Here is a 21216-nt window from a genome sequence, read left to right on the forward strand (position 1 = left end):
TTTTAATCCTGTGATTGGGTTTCACAGGGACATTTCAAGATTATTTTCTGTTACTCCCGTTTTCCAGATAGAAATGTTTTTCTGAAAAGTTAATAGCTTGTTTGTCGAGGTGAGAATGTTTTCATTTCGCCCTTGCATACTAGTATTAACGTTGTTGAGACAATTAAATATACCTGCCAAATATGCTAAATTAGCAGACCACATTTCGCTCCTAAGGGATTTGCAAGAGGTATCGTTTCCTTTACTTTCAAAAAATATTGACAATTATTCTTTAAGTTCAAATACGTGACATTAGATTTTTCCCCATGAAAGCCATCTTACCTCTGTATGCAAAAGTAAAAATTCATGTTGTGCATCCATAGATTTGCAGAGCATTTTAAACAAGCGAGTTTTTAAAGATCTTGATTTTACATCATTTGCAATATTACACACTGGAACTAACACAGATTTTAATTCCAGCGGTAATGTCTTTGCAACAAGTGCTCCGTTTTGCAAAAAGCAATGGGTGAATAATATATTTGGATGATGTTTTTTGCGAGCGTAATTAATCCTTTGCCACATCCCAGCAGAGATGGAGCACCGTCCATGCAGATTCTAACACAATGAGTCCCATGAAATTTTTAAGTTTTCTAAATATGAATTCACAAAACCAAATATGTCTTGACCTCTGGTATTTTCTGGAAGTTCTCTACAGTACAGAAATTAGTTCAACTACTCATTTTCAAGAATGAACTGAACAAATGCTAATCATTGTGCTTTACCACTCGTCGATTTGCAAAGCAAAATTTGAGTTTGTAAGTTTCTCGGCAACATTTTCTTCAATGTTAGATGACATGTCATTTATCATTCTCCGAATTGTATCGTCAGACAGCGGAATGTTTGCAACTTCTTGATCACCAAGCATTATTTTGCCAATTTTACGACATACAGGCAAAAACAGTGACTCAGCTATAGTACGAGGCGACAGATTCTGCACTATTAATGCAGAAACTTCATAACAATGAATTTGAATCTTATCTGACATCTTAACATTTGTTTCTAAATATTTCACTTGTTTTGATTGCCATCAATCTCCTAAAATAACTCAGATCTTTTGTTGCAAGATGTGCATGTTTCGGAGTAAAATGACGTTTCAAATTACTGGGAAGCATTGCTCTGTTCTACAGTTTCCCGCCGCGCACAACACACAGTGCAATGGCGCATTCTTCTTCTCCTGTCCATGAAAAACCGAACCTCAAATAATCCTCCAAAAATTGACGATGAATTTTGGATTGTTAAGAATTTAGTTCGGCGCCGCTTAAACTGGCGTTGGTTGTAGGTCTTCTTGCGCCACTTCTCGTGGCACTGCCATTGAGATCTGCTGCAAATTTTTAGGTTTTCCTTTGATGAAATTGTCCATTGGGGGGCGTAAACGTTATTCATCTGATTGATCGACACTCCAGACAGACACAAACTGAGTCTTCAAATTTCCAAACTCCAGAGAGTTCAGACAGAAACGAAGCTACAGTTGAACAGAAAGTTTTGATTGTGTCTATTTTCAAAATATGCTTAAAGTCAATTCTGAAAAATCAAATGAACTGCTAGCGCGGCTAGTACAGGTCAAATTGGATGCCACTTACATCAAAGGAGCCGCTAACTGGCGCTATATCTGGTCAAAGTTTCAAAGATGCCGCCAGTCGTGGCCACACATCAGGCTGCAGAACAATAAACAAAAATAACAAATTATAAATAGGAATGTGGTTAAATGTCATTCAATAATTTTTGAGATTTTATTATAAAAACTACACATTTTACTGCATATTTGTTAGACTCGCCTTTCATTTTTATCTTCTAAATTAAAAACAAATTGTAAGCTTTTCACATGAACAATTTGATATTATTATTTTGGATTGGGGTGGCCATCGCCCAAGTGCCTCCCCACCCCAGCTGCGCCCTTGGTACAGACGTACACACACACAAACGTAAATACACACACACGCATATATGCACACACACACACGCACACACACACGCACGCACTCCCTCATTCGATGGTAGGCACTGGCACTTCTCTATCAGTAATGGGAGGGAGTAAGGGAGTGGGAGAGGTTGGAGCTATCCAGTACTCAAAGGAAAAACATTTTGCCAAATGATTTTTTTCTGAGTGTGGACATTTAAATTGTTTGTGTGTGTTGTCTCTCGTCATTATTACTTGTACAACTCTAGAACATAGTTTTTTGGATAATAGTTGAGATAAATAGAAAGTTATTTTTCAATACTGGCAATGTTTACTACGGCTCTGGCATCATACATATAGGTACATGACATATGTGCCTGTCTGTCTCTCTCTCTCTACCCCTCCCCTTCTGTTAAAGAGTTAAATGGTTTGTGTTTGATTGTGAAATCAGCTAAGGTCCACCATACTTTTACACAATTTGGCAGCATATATGTGAATTGTTAACAGCACGCCAATGTGCCGCAGAACACCAGTTGATAACCACTGAACTACACTATAATTCGCTTACCGCTTATTGTGTATGCACGTCCTTATTAGCCCTACCAAATTGTATTACCTCATACGTCTCTGAATTAAATTCAATTTGCCACTTGGAGCAGGAACTAACGTGTTAAACACGTTTTAGATCAGCAAGTCAAAATCACAATTTGCTCATGTGACGAAATTGGAAGGTGCAACAGTAGGACAATGGTGCATTTCCTGGTATTCAGAGCTAATGTCGTTCGCCTACAAAGCGGCTTCCTGTTGTTATTCATAGCAAATATCATAGGCCTACAACGTGGCTTCCTGTTATTATTCAGAACTAAGAAATAGGTATAAAAGAAGAAGCTCCTGAAATATTAGACGAAAATGCTTGAGAAAGTATCCAGTTAAGCAGCTGCTTGTAAACCGTGTCTCCGTTGTTCATCAATTAAACAATACTTTTCTCGACAATAGTGTTGAGTGCCTTCGTCATATTCCACATCAACTGGCATAGTATGGGAGGACGCACCCGAGCAAAACACAGACGGACGTTTGCAGACAATCACAAGTGAGTAGATATTTTAAATGCCACTCATAAATCCGATGTATCTGCCATGAAATGTTTCGGTCACCTGGGGTATTCGAACTTGTGAGAAAGGTTTTTAATGCTGTAAAAGACTGGAGGGCAGTTAAGAGATCACAATACTAATTCTCAAAGTAGGATCAGCGTTGTAGTTTTGTAATTGCAGACACTAGGTTCGAGGAAACCTCGTGAAAGGGGACAACAAACCGATAGAGGCGTAGACGTACCAAACACAGATGGCATGCAAAGTTATAAGAGACTGGGGGCTGGAAGGTTTACTGAGTAGGTATTTTGCTGACGTCCATAAAAATTCACAGATACTACGATAAGTGACGGATCGGATCCCAACGAAGACCCAAAAACAAAAATTATGGTGCGAGAAAAAGCAAAACAAAATGACGGTTTGATGTTGACCAGTCAATATTTGCAAAATAAGGCCATGGCAAGGCCTCAGCTAGAAGAATTATGTAGGTTAAGCTTAGAGGAAAGTAGTTAAAAAATAACAGATGGAGGGAAGCTTCGGGCTGCTACGCAATAGCCAGGATGACGAGATAGACAGTAAGACAAATGATGTGCCGCCGCCGTAAGAGAAAGTTGTCACAAATGCCCTGAATGGGGAGAGCAGCTACGACGCAGATGACACCTCCGTAGGAGGTCCCAATGCAGGGGCATACAATTTTAGGACCTTTATCCCCCCTGGAAAAACAGGGCATATTTAATGATTTGGGAGTCATTAAACCACGCAACAGTGACATGATGTTTTGGAAGTCCCTGCGAGAAATGTATTACATTCATGATATGCATGACGTGTCGTTCATCAAGTAGACAGTGCAAAGTGACGACGTGACAAATGGAATACACTGGCACAAAATTTTAGATACAGGACGTGGGATTACAAAGTAAATGCCGCGCGAGCCGCAAGGCAGGCTGCATACGACGGATTCAAGACTGCTGTGCAGACTGTCTTCGGATCATCACAGCCCAATTGGGGTCTTACAATTTTGTTAAAACAAAAGAAAAATTATAATAGTAATGAACATCGAGAGCGTTTATGGACTTCAAATCAGGAGTCGTCTCACCAAGCCAACACACATCGAAACGATATCCTCTTCCGTAAAATGCTTCAAGGTGGTTTGTCGGCAGAACATCAGAAATTCTCAAAATGCGAGTAATAGCAACCAATATATATGATGAATTGGTACAATGGGCATGTCATGTTGATAGCGAGACGACAAAACAGATAAAGACCGAGGTGGCGGATGTGAGAGTGGGGAATAGTCAGGAGTGCTTCAATTGTGGAAAAAATGGACATTGAAAAAGCGATTGTAGATCAACCCCACTGCAATGCCGGAACTGCGGCAGAACTGGCCACCGCAAGGACCATTGCTGGGCAAAAGGGGGCGCGGGCCAGGCAGCAAGAGCAGGGATCAGATAAGGAAATCCCACGGGCTAACCTAACTGGAGCAATTCGGCAACAACTACTTCAGCCCTTGAAGGAACTGGGGCGTGATTGAAGGTCAGCGTCCCACCTACGGAATAATGGTGACCTGCTAATTCACGTGACAGCAATGTTAGGGGGTCGGCAGTGTGATATGTTAGTCGACACTGAGACAGCGGTCTCGATTACAGACATCCCCTTGCCAACTATATAACGGTAAGGGGGATGGAAAGGACGAAACTCCACTGCAAAATTAAGCGAGGGTGAATTATTGCAAGTAGCTGGCACCTTACTAACGGCCCAAATTTACGTAACGTCCAACAATGACGGTACGATACTAGGAAAATGTGTAATGTATCAATTACTGGCGCAGGTGGACCCCAAAAGATTTTCATTTGGCAAAAGGCCAAAGGTCAGAAGACAAGTTTATCAGGAAGGCAAGATAGGTTTGATGGAAATGAGTAGGAAGTGCCCAGATCATAACAGGGGATCGGGATGCGCTAGGACAGTGGGGGGCCATCAGCCAGCACGTCAGTGCACTTTGGGCCACGTCCAAGCAAGACTGCGGTTTGGTTTGGCCGGACTCTATGATAATCACAGGACCCAAACATACCTCACATATACAATTTCGCATTAAACCAGAGGCAATGACCACTGTAAAACAATCATAAAGGAGTTATTAAATAATGGGATACTTAGAGAAGCAAAAGGAATTATTAAATCCCCGGTGCGGCCATGAAAGAAGAAAGACGGGTCATACAGGCTTGCAATTGAATACACAGCACTGAATAAGGTAACCCCAAGACAGCACTGCATTGTGGCAAGCCACGGTACCATATTTAATGGGCTGAGGTCCCAATATCAGTTGCTCATGGTATTAGACTTAGCCAACGGTTTAGAAATAAGCCATTAGAGTCATGCTCCGTCCAAAAACAGTCCGAGAAGTGTGCAAGTATCTGCGACTCTCTAACGACCGCAGGGATTTTCTAGCCGACTTCGCAGCAATTGCAAAACACGTGCAGAGGTTGGTAAAAGAGGGAAAACCGTTCCTAGAGAGCACAGAATGGGGTCAGGAGCAAGTGGTGGCATATTGAAATCAGAAGGATGCCCTATTAGCCACCCCAGGATTGGGACTCCCGAATATGTACCTCCTTTTCCACGTTTACTGTGAAAAAAAGAAGGCTTCTATGCAATTGTGGAAACACAAGTGCACGTGGCCAGAATGAGATCCATAGCTTATTATTCAACCCAATAATCACAAGTAGCCGCGGGGTTGTCCAGATTCGTGGCTGCACTAGACTGTGCCACATGAGCAGTCAAGGTCAGTGAACCAATTGTGTCACAGGCGAAATGGTCCCACACACCAAACACACAATGGTAGAAATGATGCATACTGGAAAACTCCGGGCCATCTCCAATGTCCGCTGAGCAAAGTGGGAAGTCGTTTTTTATCCATGATAAACCAGTAAAGATAGTCAGAGACACCGCGGAAAATTCTGCAGAAAGAACTCTCACTAGCGGGGAGCTCCCCGAGTGTTACGCATCAGAATGGGAAGATTACCCAGGGAATGTAAGTGAGGTACCTCTCGAAAACCCAGACATCGCATTATATGTGGCGGAATTGCGATGTTACGTCTACAGTCAACTACGTACGGAATGGGCGGTATTAAACCTGAATCTTGATGTAATTTTGCAGGGAGCGCTGGATGGAGGCCTTTCGGCCCAAGTAGCAGAATTAACTGCACTGACGGAAAATTTATTACTGATACAGGGAAAGACAGTGACTATATATACAGGTAGCAGGTATGCCTTTGGGGTAGTACAGGACTACATCGTAGCATGGGGAAGGAGAGCGTTTGTTACCTCTGGCGGCAAAGCCATCAAACACGATGAATGTATACAATTACTATTAGAATCAGCCAGTAAACCAGCTAAAGCAGCAGTGATAAAGGTAAAGGCCCATCAACGAGTAGTGGATGAAATACACGTGGAAATGAGGCAGCGGACAATGCCGCTCGAGAAGCGGCCATATCTGCTAACAAAAAGATTGAGTATTTCTGTAGCATTACCACAGATGAGGACATAAACATAGTTACACTGCATGCTGATACGAACGAGGAAGAAAGAGCAGAATGGGAGAGGAAAACAGGAACACCTCGTCTAGACTCCATGTGGAAAAAGCACTGACACGTGTTGGCCCATTCCTGTTTTCGGCAAATGATCATGGAGTTCCACCGGGCGTAACGCCATGACATCCAATGTCTCACCAGATTGGTGGTGGCCGGGAATTGGTCCTGACATTGTAAAGCATTGTCAGAACTGTGTTATGTGCGCCCAACATAATCCGGGAAAAAGCGATTAAAATAAGGATGGCGTACCAACCCCTCTCACGGGGACCATGTAAAACATACAGATTTATTTTCACTGGGCCCCTACTAAACTCCAGGGGAAATAAGTACTGCATGGTGAATATTGAGCAGTTTACAAGGTTGGTGGAAGCATTCGCCACCCACAATTGCACCACAACCACAGTAGCCCGTATATATTGCAAGAAGAGGTAATTCCTAGATGCGGCATTCACATTTATATAGATTCGCACTAAGCGACTCATTTCACAGGAAAGGTGATGAAGGGAACTTGGAAAAGACTGAGCATTAAGCAGAAATTCCACGTCACCTACCATCCCCAGAGTGAGGGAATGGCAGAAAAATGAATAGAACCCTCAAAACCTCCCTGAGTAAAGGAATCAGGGAACCGGACAGGCATGGCCGGAACTCCTGCCCACGATATTGATTGAGACTGAGTGCGACACCAAAAATCACAACAGCACTCACCCTTTATGAACTAATGACGGGACGAGCAATGAAACTCCCTCGCAGAATAATAAAAGGAGGAGACGAGTTAGAACATTTTCGTGATAGAATTAGGAATTATGTGATCGAACGGAACAGGCAGTTGAAATATATGCGTCAAGAAGTGCGTGATAAACAGGAAGATGAAGATGAGGATAAAGGAACAAAGTGCCGAGCGATAATACCCGAGGTAGGTGCAAAGGTAATGTTAGGTTGTCACCAGAATAACCAGGAATTTTCTCTGAATGGAGTGGTTCCTATGAGGTACTGATTCTAGATATATGTCTGCATGTGTAAGAGTGAAAATTGGGGTAGATGGAAACACACGTGTCAACTGAAGGAATATAAGGGACTGGTCGCAAGTTTTTACCAATATACTTCTCTGAATGGTATGCAGAGGCATTGAAAAGCGAGGTAAATGGATTAGTAGGCAGACTAATAGGAGGGATACGTATCATATTTGTAATGTTAATCATAGTTGTTTTGGTAATCTGGCTGTGGGAGAGGACCCCTGAGAAGAATGGGAATGGCCAAGTGGAGATGGAAGGGTTCTGACCCCTGTATGGGTGTCCAGATAGTGTTCCCCCAACAGGTGACTCAAACGGATGCGATTATTGGCCTTGTTGTGCCGGCTGGGATAGGCCAGAGGAATATATTACAAGCTGACGCTAGCCAATAGATACGGCAGTGAGAGTATGATCCCCGAGGATGTAAATGGGGTCACACAGTACTTCAGGAACCAGGATACACAATATTGCGAGTGTCACCATAATTCTCACCCCGTCTGTTAGGGATCAGAGGGTGAGGATGGCGGTCAATGCAGTAGTGCACCAGCAACAGGGTGCTGGAAGGTAGGGTGTGATGCGGGACATAAGTTGCCAGATTGTGCCTGGATAACCAAGACAGATACGGGGGCGAGGAGGGCGGGGATCACACCATCTCTGGATACCTTGCGTGCCTCAATAATAGGGCCATAGCAGATCGGGCAGCGCTTGGATGTTGGAGCTCAGAAATAACCAAGACACCCATGCCAGAAACACCGAGTTCCTCATCAACATATTGTCCACAAACATAGGAAGGGGCAAGTGGAGGGCTGGTGATAAAGAAAACATCTGAAAAGATACACATTGGAATATGTCAGAACATTATCAGGTAATTTCTAATTCTGACCGATCTAACGATCCCCAGTTTCTGCGCATCAAATGTAATAAAAATGTATAATAATCTGAAACTTCGGGACTTAGATGGACCCGAGTCCAAGATTCTGAGCTTTACCTCATTAAAAGGAAAGGTTAGACGAAAAAGGGAGATATTAGAAAGGATGGGTGCGATATATGCGGCAGGCGTAGCCACGGAAATGCTTTTGATCTCCAGATGTTAGAAGAGCAGGTTGACACACTAACCCAAACCCTAAGCGGTTGTTGGAGAGGGGAAATGATAATGAGAAAATGCAGGCCCAATAGTGAGATGTGGCCGAAAGGGAATTGTTACTCGTGGCCCACACTCTAAGGAAGGGATCATGCCAAGACAATGAACTTAATAAACGCGACGTGAAAGTACAATAGCGAAAGCGGACGAAACGCCGCGGTATACGGCGGGTATGGAGCATGGATGACAAGGCCAGTTGAACATAACTTAGAATAGCTACAAAATGGTGAGGTCCCTGATTGGATAACCAATGTTGTAGTCAATGAATGGACCTTGAGAAAAAGGGAAAAAGACGCCCGGAAAATCAGGCGAAACAAACATGCATGGCTTTCTGAAACTAAATGTGTCATCAGAATACAATCTGATTTGAAATTTCAATGCCGCAATATGATGAGACCAAGGGAAACCTCCTTTATAACGTTGACAATATAAGAGAGATAAGAAACCAAACACGGGTCAGATACCGCAAACTGCATCATACGTTATAAGAAGGGAGTTGATACCAAGGGTGTGTGCATTAAAGACTGTTATAAGAATAACCAGGTTGTTTAGTCCCGAAATCATCCCAAATTAGATCAAGATGACTGTGGATGCAGCCACACAGAAGTTTGCCTCCTGAGCATAACCCCGCTAATGCTGGATTTGAGACAACAGCAGCATCACGAAGTAAAAGGCAATGGTGTGTAAGCACCACAGACGCTAACATGATTGTGGGAGAAGTCTTGCACTGCCCCATCACTATCACCGACTTTTGCTTTACGACCAGAAGGGAGGTTTATTTTCAGGGACATATTATATGCACAAAATTAAAATAAGATATTATCAGTGGAATTGTGGTAGACACTATAAAGGCGGGATACGAGGGATTCGAAGAGCCTCATAGAATTCCTATTCCCGAACTACGTCAGGAAGATACAGCGTTGGAGAAGAGTGTCCGTGAGCAAAGACAAAAATACATCATCCTGATAAAAGAGATTAAGCTGCAAAAGGACACAAAGAATGTGCTGGCCAATCAAACCTGGTACACACGACTATGGGATTTTGGACTTAATGTTCGTATACACCTTAGATAAGAATTACCTCACATGTATTGCTGATAATGCAGATGTTGTCTCCGCTTATGGTAATGTTTGAATGGTGCTTTAGATATAGGAGAAGAATGAGGAAAGCGCTGGTAACAGCTGCTCAGAAATACGAAACGAAGCCTTTGCTGAAAGGAAGTAACAGGGGAGGTGAACATAACCAACATGAATACCTGATATGAATCGTGAGTATCTGAATTCTATCGCCTGATCATGAAATCGGGTCGGGAGACACAAGAGTCTAGTTATGGAAAATAATTTTTCACTGTGTTTTAATAGAAAAACCATGTGACCAAAGTGAGAATTGAAACAGGAATTAAAGAAATAAACACGTTTTAGATTCGGAAGGCAAAGGCACAGTTTGCTGATGTGGCGAAATTGGCAGCTGCAGCTTCAGGACAATGGTGCAATTCCTGTTATTCAAAGCTAATGTCATCGGCTTACAATGTGGCTCCCTGTGATATTCCGAACTAAAAAATCGATTCCTGTTATTGATAGGCGGCAGAACACAGGATAAAATAATGAATACCCAATGAGGATGTGAAACAGTTGGCAAAGTTAAAATTGAACATTCCGTAACAAAGCGAAAAAAATTGTCAGGCAGTAGAAAGACTGACCAATGATCATGAAAATTAGACTTTGCAAAGAATTCTGTGTAAAAGAAGCATATCCTGAAGAAGTAGACGAGAACGGTTGGAAAGGTATTCAGTTAAAGACCTGGTATAGACCGTGTCTCCCTTGATCAAGCAAGGAAACAATTATTTTCTCCACCACAGGCCTGTTTTGAGTACCTTTGTCATACTCCACGTCAAATATATTCAATGATACAGCCTCCATAGCGCTCTGAGGCAGAGAATGCCAAGTATACCGCGCCATCTGAGGGAAGAAATTGCTCCTCATTTCCGTTTTAAATTGGCGATCAATTTTTCTGAAACATTGTGGCCAATTTCTATTCCCTCTGCCTCGACCTTGTGCAGCTCCACATAATCTTAGATGTTTCAATAAGGGCAACTGTTATTCTTCTGAACTCCACTGAGTGTAGACCCAACCTGCTCAACATTTCTGCAAAAGAGAACACCTTCATCTCAGAAATCAACCTGGTGAACCTTCTCTGAACTGATTCCAATGCAAGTTTGTCCCACCTTAAATAAGGGTAGAAACACTATACACAGTACTCACGAATAGCCTGAACAGTTGTGCAATTAATTCTGTTTTATACTCCAACCACATTACAATAAATTCCAACATTCAACTTGCCTTCCTGATCATTTGCTGTACCTGCAAACTAACTTTTTCTGCTTCATTTACAAGGATCCCCAGAACCCACTAATTCGCAATATGTTGTAATCTCTCTCCATTTATTAATATTTTGGATTTAGATTTTACTTACCAAATTGGATATCATCACATTTTGCTGCATTCTACTCCATCTGACAAATTTTCTCCAACTAAATTAGCCTCTCAATAGGCCTTTGCATATTATTTTTAACCTCTGCAGAACTTGCTTTCCGACGTATCTTTGTACCATCAGCAAAGTTAGTTATATTAACCTCGCTCCCTTTATCAATGCCAGTAATGCAGCTTGTAAGTAGTTGAGGTCCCAGCATTGATCTCTGTGGCATCTCATTATTTATAGTTTGCCAAACTGAAAATGACCCATTTTTCCAAACTTTCTCTTTTCTGTTAATGAGCCAATTCTCTATCCATGCTAATATATTACGCCAACCATGTGAGCTTTTATCTTGTGCAGTAACCTTTATGAGGCAGCTTATCGAATGCCATCTGCAAATCCAAATGCACGATCTCGACTTAACATTGACATTTGCATCTGCTACTTCTGTTTCACAATGACTGCGACTTGATCCGCCTGTGCATCAGTTATCGAACCATATTTAAAAATTATTATTAATTCTATTCGTCTGATTATTGTTGTCAATATAAATTTAATAATTAACTGGAAATCTACCGCAATTGTAATAGCTATCATGTCAAATTAACAAGTAAATATAACGTTGTTCCTCTCAATAATGCTTACGAATCCCAATCGAAAAAAAACAACAGTTATTTTACATCCTGTATATTAGTTAACATGGCCAGTTTAACAATTAACTGGTAATTATTCAACTCTTGTGTATGAGTTACAATTTCAAATTGAACGATTATCTTTAACCTTGTTCCACTATGCATTTGATTTACCATAACGTTGTACCCAAGTGCACTCGTTTTCAATATCACTTCATTAGTAACTAATTTTATTATCATTTGTACTTGCTATTGAACTGTTCGCAACTTTGGTGTCATATTTAACACTTAAATTAACAACCTCATCCTTGGCAAAAATAAACATATATTCCCACCCTGGGAACATCATCCGACTCTGCCTTTGCCTCAGGCCATCAGCTTTCGAAATCCTCATCTATGCTTTGATACCTCGAGAATTGACTATTAAAACGCACTCTTGGCTGGCCTCCCACAATGTACCCTACGTAAACTTGAGGTATTTAAACCTCTACTGCCTCGGTGTATGAAGATCCATGACGGAGCCTTGGAAAACGTGGTAAATCTTCGATACCTCCGGAACTTATTGTCAATATGTGCAGATGTCGATGACGAAGTCCAGCACAGCCTCCAGTGCACCAGCGCAGCCTTCGGTGACATGAGGAAGAGCGTGAAAAAATATTAGTCCGGTAATCTCGGTAATAAGCTGGTTGTGCATAGATCAGTATTAATAGATGGTCTCTCATATTCTTCAGAGTTATGGGACTCGGTACAGTACGCTGCTAAAAACACTGCAGAAATTCAAGCAAATATACCTCCGGAAGGTCTTACAAATCTATTGGCAGGATCGGAGCCCCGACATCGGTGTTCTCGCTCACTCCATCATCCCAGGCATCAAATCATTGACCACGCTCGTTCAGCTCCAATGGACGGGCCACGTTGTCCGCATGTGTAATTCATTCTCCCCAAACAATTGCTTCACTTAGAGCTCGGATACAGCAAGCGAGCCCCAGGTGGGCAGCGAAAACGCTTCAACGATACGCTCAACAACTCCTTGAAAAAGTGGAACGTCACCATCAACACGTGGGAAATCCTGGCCCAACACCACATAAAGTGGAGCATCTGGGAAGGCGCCGAACGCCTCGCGTGTTTTCTCTGGGAGCAAGCGGAAGACAGGCGCAAATATCACAAGAAGCTCTGGGCAACCCAGCACATCACCGACCCATCTCTTCAACCACCGTCTGCCCCACCTTTGATATATAATTTGGATCCCGCATTTGACTGTTCAGTTTCCAGAGAACTCATATTGGTATGGAAACAATTCATTCACGACTCCCACGGACTGCCGAAGATGATGAAGAAGTTAAAGTGAGAGAAATGAAATACATCGGAGATTTACAATGAGAAGTTCGGTGTATATCAGTGTTGTATTGACGGTTGAGGGCTATATCAATGTAACCAAATTGTGTGGGACATATACATGTTCTGTTGAGGGGATTGGTACATATTCATTGTTAATCATATGTTGCGATACGTTAGTGTTAAGGTGAGGTGTTAGATTTGATACAACATTTAGGTTTGAAGGATTCATTACAATGGAAGAATGGTGACCCACTTATTTGCGTGACAGCAATGTTAGGGGGCCGGCAATGTGATATGTTAGTCGATACTGGGGCAGCGTTCTCTATTACAGACATCCCCTTGCCAACTATAAGAAGGTAAGGGGGGGGGGGGGTGGATAGGAGCAATTCGATTGCAAAATTAAGTGAGATTGTATTATTGGAATAGCTGGGATCTTATTACCCGCCCGAATTTTGATAATGTCCAACAATGAGGGGACGATGTTTTGAAAACGTTTAATGGATAAATTAATGGTGCTGGTTGTCCCCCGGGTAAAGAAGTTAATTTGGCTAAAGGGTCCTCTACCCCTTCCAATCTCTTATACCCTCGAAGCTCCTGCTCTCTAAAGCACTCCTACGCCACAAGCTCTGCTAAAACCCCAATCTCTCCTAACTCCCCAATCTCTCCTACCAACCCCCAATCTCTCCTACCTCTCCAAGCCCAACTATCCACCGAAGCTCTCTGCGCCCAAGCTCTCACACCCCACCCCCACAAGCTCCCTTTCCACCCCGAAGCACCCTTCCCCACAAGTTCACTCCGCCAACCTCACTTTCCCACACAAGCTCACTTCTATCCCCTCCAAACACTCTTCTACCCCACTCCCCACTTGTCTTCTACCACAAGCTCTTCTACCCACCAAGCTCTCCTGCTCCCCACAAACTCTTCTGCACTCCGCAAGCACTTCTCAGCCCTAATTTCGCCCCCAATGTCTCTGCACACCAAGCTCTCTCCCCGAAGCTCTCCAATCCCTGCAAGCACTCCAACCCCCCCCCCAAAGCTCATCTACAAGCCCCCCCCAAAAGTTCTCATACCACCCTCCCCAAGCTTTGAAACTTTCTAAAACTCCTAGTTTTCATCTTTCAGGAGCAAATTCCACAGTTTCTCGACGTAATTTCCATATTTCTGGCGCTACCTCCCTTGTTTCTGCGCTAACAATGTACATCGAGCGGCGAATTCGCTGCTGTCCATTTTGCACCACTGACCGAGATAAGTTTCTAGGCAATACTCTGTAATATTTTGTAACATTATAAATGCTTCCTGAAATGATCAGTGTCTATTCTTTTCACCCAAAAATTGCAAACAGCAATCAAAATCAATAGATGACTCCTGAAAAGTGTGTAGCAGTATTCATTATTCTTCAGTCTCTTTAGCATACCTTTGTTCTATTTCACTGTTCAAGTAAATACGAAAGCAGAATATTATCTTACTGGCGGCAGATTAGGAAAAGAAGAGGTGCAACTAGTGCTGGGTCTCTTGGAACATCAGTCATTGAAAGTTGGCATGCAGGTACAGCAGTCAGTCAAAAATGGCAAATTATATGTTGGCCTTCATATCTAGGGGATTTGAGTCTAGGAGCAGGGAGTTCTTACTGCAGGTGTACAGGCCCTCTGTGAGGCTTTACCTGGAATATTTTGTTCAGTTTTGATTTCCTAATCTGAACAAGGACGTCCTTGCCATTGAGAGAGGGCAGATTGATTCCAGAGATGGCAGGACTGACATATGAGGAGAGAGTGGATCGTCTAGGCCTGTATTCACTGGAGTTTAGAAGGATGTGACGGGATGTCACGGAAACATAAAATTCTGACAGGATTGGACATTTTAAATGCAGGACAAATGCTCCCGATGTTGGAGAATTCCACAACCAGAGGACACAGAATAAGGATAAGGGGTATGCCATTTAGGACTGAGATGAGGAGAAACGTCTGCGCTCTGTGGAATGAACTCCTGCAGAGAGTTGTTGATGACAGTTCGTTAGATCTTTTCAAGAGTGACTTGGATATGGCCATGACGGCTAAAGGGACAAGAGGTATGGAGAGAAAGCATGAAGCAGGTACTGGGATGAATGATCAGACTTGATCTGATTGAATGGTGGTGCAGGCTCGATGGGCGAATAGCCTACTTCTGCACCTATTTTCTGTGTTTCTATGTTTCTAATTCCCGTGTTCCTGAAGCCCCTACTGGCCCTCTTTCTGCGACTCGCAATTTCCTTGCACCTACATGGAATGCCCCTGCTACTTTAGCAAATTCAACTGTTTCTGGAGCTAATACCTTTATTTACGGAGAAAATTCCATCGTTTCTTGAATCCTAGTTCCGTCTTTCTGGAGATTCTGAGTTGTCTGTGGAGCACCTAATTGTCTTTTTCCTGGAGCTCCAAATTGCGCTGTTTATGAAACACTAATTGTCCCATCTAAGTGACTACTAGTTATATATATATATATATATCTCCGAAATGTCCTTTTTATGGTGCACCCTCCTAAATCCCCTGCTGCAAGGACAGCTGCGTCACCTCGGTCTGGAGCTAATTCTGCAATTTTTAAACGGAATTCCCCTGTGTCTGGAGCTGATTGCGTTGTTTCTGGTGCTGTTTATTTTCCACTCTGTGGGGCTCCTAAATCCTCTGTTTTATGAGCACCTTCCCATGTTCCTGCAAACTAAACACCTTGTAATTGTAGCTGTATGTCCTCTGCTTCGGGAGCATCTGATTGCCTTTCTTTCTGGAACTAATCGCGATATGTCTTGACATAATTCCCCTCTTTTTGGAGCTCCTAATTCTGGTGTTTCTGAAGCACTTAATTCCCCAGTTTGTGCAATTAAATGCAATATTTCTGGAGCTAATTCCACTGTTTCTGGAATTAATTCCTGTAAATAAAGATATCCCCTTCTGCGTGTTTCTGTAGCTATATCCTTTGTTCCGGGGTTAGTTTAAATGTTTTAGAGTTGCTCAGTCGCAGCTTAAGGGAGCTCCGAATGTCACTGTTGCTGGAGCTCCTACAACCCCACGTTCAGCAGGTTCTAGTTCCCTTGTTTCTGGAGCTATTTCAATTGTTTGTGTAGATCTGAATTCCCCTCTTTCTGGATCTTCAAATTGCACTGTTCATGAAGCACCTTATTATGCTTTTCATGTGGCTACAGAATGCCCTTGCTGCTCTAACTAATTCAACTGTTTCTGGAGCTATTACCTGTATTTACGGAGAAAATTCCATCGTTTCTTGAAGTCCTTGTTTCCTCTTTCTGGAGATTCTGAGTTGTCAATGGAGCAGCAAATTGTCCTTTTCCTGGAACTCCAAATTGTGCTGTTTATGAAACACTGATTGTCGCATCGAAGTGACTACTAGTTATATATATATCTCTGAAATGTCCTTCTTGAGCAAACTCTTCGCTTTATAAATGTAATTCATTTGTTTCCTTTGTGTACTGAACAAATTCCAGCGTTTCTGGAGCTCCTAATTCTCCAGTTACTCCAGTGCCCAATTTGGCAGTTTCTGTAACTTCTAAGTCTCATCTTTCTGGAACTAATTCCCCCGTATCTGGAGCTAATACGGTTGTTTCGGAATGAATTCCAGTATTCCTAGAACACCTAGTTCCCAACTCTGCAGCTCCCAATTCCCGTGTTCCTGGAGCTCATTCCCCTGTTTCTGGAGATCATCTTTTTTCTGGAGTTCCGCATATCCCAGATTGTGGATCTCCTAATGCGTCTGTTTCTGGAGCTAACTCCCCTGTTTCTGTTGCCAAATCATCTGTTTCTGGAGCTGATATTTTTTTTTCTGGGGACAATTCCTATGGAGCTTCAAATTTCCATATTTCTGGAGCTCAAATTTGTGTGGTTTATGAAGCAAGTAATTGTCCTTTTTACGTGTCCAGTAGTTTGCCTATATATATGTCTCCGAATTGTCCTGTTTATGGTGCGCTCTCGTAATTACCCTGCGACATGAACAGAAAATTCACCTTTTACGGAGGTAACTCTCCTCTTTCTAAATATAATTCCCATGCCTCTGGAGCTAATTGCTCTGTACTGTGATATGCCTGTGTTCCTGGAGCTCGTTTCCCCTGTGTCTGCAGCTCTTGCCCTGTTTCTGGAGCTGCTAATTTACCAGCTTCATAAATCCTACTGTTATTCTTTCAAGACCTAATTCCACTGTTTCTGTGCTAATTACCGTGTTCCTGCTGCTGCTACTTCCACTCTTTCTGCGACTCCTAATTTCCTCGTTCTTGGAGAGCATTCCGCTGTTACTGTAGCTAATTCAACTGTTCCTGGGGTTAATACCTATATTTCCGGAAAAAATTCCATAGTTTCCTGAAATCCTAGTTCCTCTCTTTCTGGAAATTCTGAGCTGTTTATGGAGCAGCTTTTTTCTGCTGCTCCAAAATGCGATGTTGATGAAGCACCTAATAGTCTTATTTACTCTATACTAATTATATATAAAACTCCGAAATGTACTGTATATGATGCGCTCTCATAAATCCCCTGCTGGAAGGACATCTATTTCGAGAGCTAACTCCCCTCTTTCTAAACGCAATTCCCCTGTTTCTGGAGCTAATTATTCTGTTTCTGTAGCTAATGCCACTCTTCGTGAAGCTACTAATTTCCCAATCTATGGACCTCCTAATTCCTCTGTTTCTGGAGCAAATTCCACGGTTTCTGCCGCTAATCACGTTCTTTCTGTAGCTGTTAAGTCTATGTTTCTGGATACCTGATTATCCATCTTTCGTGATATAGTCACCATATTTCTTGACATAATTTCCTTCTTTCTGGTGCTCCTAATTTTGCTGTTACTGGAGCACTTAATACCCCAGTTTGTGGATTTTACGCCAATATTTATGGAGCTAATTGCCCGCTTTATGGAATTAATTCCTGTAATTAAGGATATCCCATCGCCCTGTTTATGGAGCTATTTCCCTTGTTCCGGGGTAAGTTACAATGTTCTTGGAAATGCTAAATTCCATGTAATGGGAGCTCCGAAAGCCGCTATTGCTGGAGTTCCTACTTCCCCAGGTAATGCAGATCCTTGTTCCCATCTTTCTGGACCTATTTCAGTTGTTGCTGAAGACCTAAGTCCCCTCTTTCTGGAGCTTCAAATTGAGCTGATTATGAAACACCTAATTGTGCTTTACATGTGGCTACCATTTCGCTTAAATATTTAGCTCTGGATTAATTTGCTTATGGTGCGCTCTCCTAATTCCCCTGCTGCAGGAATAGCTAGTTTACCTGTTTCTTGAGCCAACTGTTCTCTTTCTAAATGCAATTCCATTTTTACTGGAGCTAATTCCACTGTACTGAACAAATTCCGGTGTTGCTGGAGCTGCTAATTCCCCAGTTTCTCCAGTGCCCAATTCGGCAGTTTCTTTAACTCTTAATTCTCATCTTTTTAGACATAATTCGCCTGTTTCTATTGCGAATACTGTTGTCTCGGAACTAATTCCAGTCTCTGTGCAGCTCCTAATTCCCCTGTTCCTGGTGCACTCTCCTAAGTCCCCTGCGGCAGGGACAGCTAAGGCACTTATTTAGAGAGCTAACTCTGCTCTTTCGAAATGCAGTTCTCCTATTTCTGGAGCTAACTGCGTTGTTTCTGGAGCTAAATCCAATATTCCTGCAGCTGTTAATTTCCCAGTCTGTGGAGCTCCTAATTCTTCATTTCTGGATCAACATCCCCTGTTCCTGGAGCTAAACCCCTTGTCTCTGTAGCTGAAAATCCTGTGTTTCTGGAGCACCAGATTCTCCCTCTTTCGCGAGCTAATCACCATATTTCTGGACATAATTTCCCCCCTTTCCGGAGCTCCTAATTCCGGAGTTTCTGGAGCACTTAATTCCCCTGTTTGTGGAGTTAACTCCAAAAGTTATGGAGCTAATTACCCGGTTTCTGGAATTAATTTCTCTAATTAAGGATATCCCATTTCCACTGTCTCTGGAGCTATTTCTCTTGTTCCGGGGTTAGTTTCAATGTTCTTGGAGCTGCTAACTCCCAGCTTATGGGAGCTCTGAATGCCGATCAAGCTGAAGCTCATAGTACCCAGGCTATGCAGGTCGTTGTTCCCCTGATTCTGGAGATATTTCAGTTGTTTGTGGAGGATCTAATTGTCCTTTTACTAGACCATCAATTTACCCTGTTTATGAAACACGTAATTTGCTTTGTATGTGGCTTCCATTTCCCCAAGATATTTAATTCCGAATAATTCTGCTTATATTGCGGTCTCCTAATTCCCCTGCTACAGGAACAGCTAGCTTACCTGTTTCTTGAGCCAACTTGTCTCTTTCTAATTCCTTTGTTTCTGGAAATACTTCCGCTGTCCAGAAAAATTTCCCGTGTTGCTGGAAATCCTAATTCCCCAGTTTCTGCAGTGACCAATTCGGCAATTTCTGTAACTCATAATTATAATCTTTCTAGACATAATTCCCCCTGTTTCTGGAGCTAATACCCATGTTTCTGAACAAATTCCAGTATTCTTGGAACTCTTAATTCCCCTCTCTGTAGCTCCTAATTCCACTGTTACTGGAGCTAATTCCCTTGTTTTTGGAGCTAATCTTTTTTCTGGCATCCTAAATATCTCATCTGTTTCTGATGGTAAATCCCCTGTTTCTATTTGCTAATGCAACGGTTTCTGGCGCGAATACCTTTTTTTCTGGGGTAAATTATGGTGGTGATCCAGGTGTTCATATTTCCGGAGCTCCAAATAAAGCACATTTTTGTCCATTTTACGTGTGTACTAGTCGAGTAGATATTGCTTCGAATTGTCCTGTTTATGGTGCGCTCTGCTAATTACCCTGCAACATGACCAGAATATTAATCTTGTCAAGAAGTAACTTTCATATTTCTAAACATAATTCCCCTGTTTCCAAAAATACTTATGCACTACTCTGGTTATTCCTGTGTTCCTGGAGCTCGCTTCCCCTGCTTCTGCATTTCCCTCTGGCCCTGTTTCTGGAATGAATTCCATTGTTTCTGGAGCTGCAAATTTTCCAGTTTCTGCACCTCCTACTTGTCATCTTTCAAAACGTAATTCCACGGTTTCTGGACCTAATTCCCTTGTTTCTGCGCAAATTCCCGCGTTCCTGAGCTCCTACTTCCCCTCTTTCTGCGACTCCCAATTTTACAGTTCCTTGAGTGAATTTCCCTCTTTCTATTGCTAATTCAACTGTTTTTGGAGCTAATACATTTGTTTCCGGAGAAGATTGCATGGTTTCTGCAAGTCCTAGTTCCCCTCTTTCTGCAGATTCTAATTTGTTTGTGGATCTCCTAATTGTGCATATTCTCGAGCTACAAATTGCGCTGTTTTTGAAGCACCTAATTGTCCCATTTATGTGTCTATTAGTTATATATATATGTATATATATATATATTTGTATATCACCGAAATGTCCTATTTATGCTGCGCTCTCCTAAATCCCCTGCTGCAGGGACAGCTAAGGCACCTCTTCCTTGAGCTAATTCTGCTCTATCCAAACGTTTCTGGAGCTAATTTCGCAGTTTCTTGCGCTAATACCCCTGTTCCTCGTGGTACTAATTCCTCTGGTCCTGGAGCAACTTCCCTTGCTTTTGAAGCTAATCATCTTGTTTCTGGAGCTGAGATGCCCACTATTATGGAGCACCTGATATTCCCACTTTCTGGAGCTTATCACCACATTTCTGGACATAATTCCCTTCTTTCTGGAGCTCCTAATTTTGGTGTTACTGGAGCAATTAATTACCAATTTTTGGAGTTTACTCCCATATTTCAGGAGATAATTCCCCGGTTATGGAACTGAAACCTGTAATTCAGGCTATCACATTGCCCCTGTTTCTGGTGCTATTTCGCTTGTACCGGGGTTCATTGCAATGTCCTTGGAGCTGTTAAATCCCATCTTTGTGAGATCCGAATGCAGCTGCTGCTGGAGTTCCGACGTCCACAGGTTATTCAGGTACAATTTCCCTGTTGTTGGAGCCATTTCAGATATTTGTGGAGATCACAATTACCTGTTTCTAGAGCTACAAATTTCGCC

Source organism: Pristiophorus japonicus, chromosome 25 (genome assembly GCF_044704955.1).
Source record: "Pristiophorus japonicus isolate sPriJap1 chromosome 25, sPriJap1.hap1, whole genome shotgun sequence".
In the NCBI taxonomy this organism is placed as follows: domain Eukaryota; kingdom Metazoa; phylum Chordata; class Chondrichthyes; family Pristiophoridae; genus Pristiophorus; species Pristiophorus japonicus.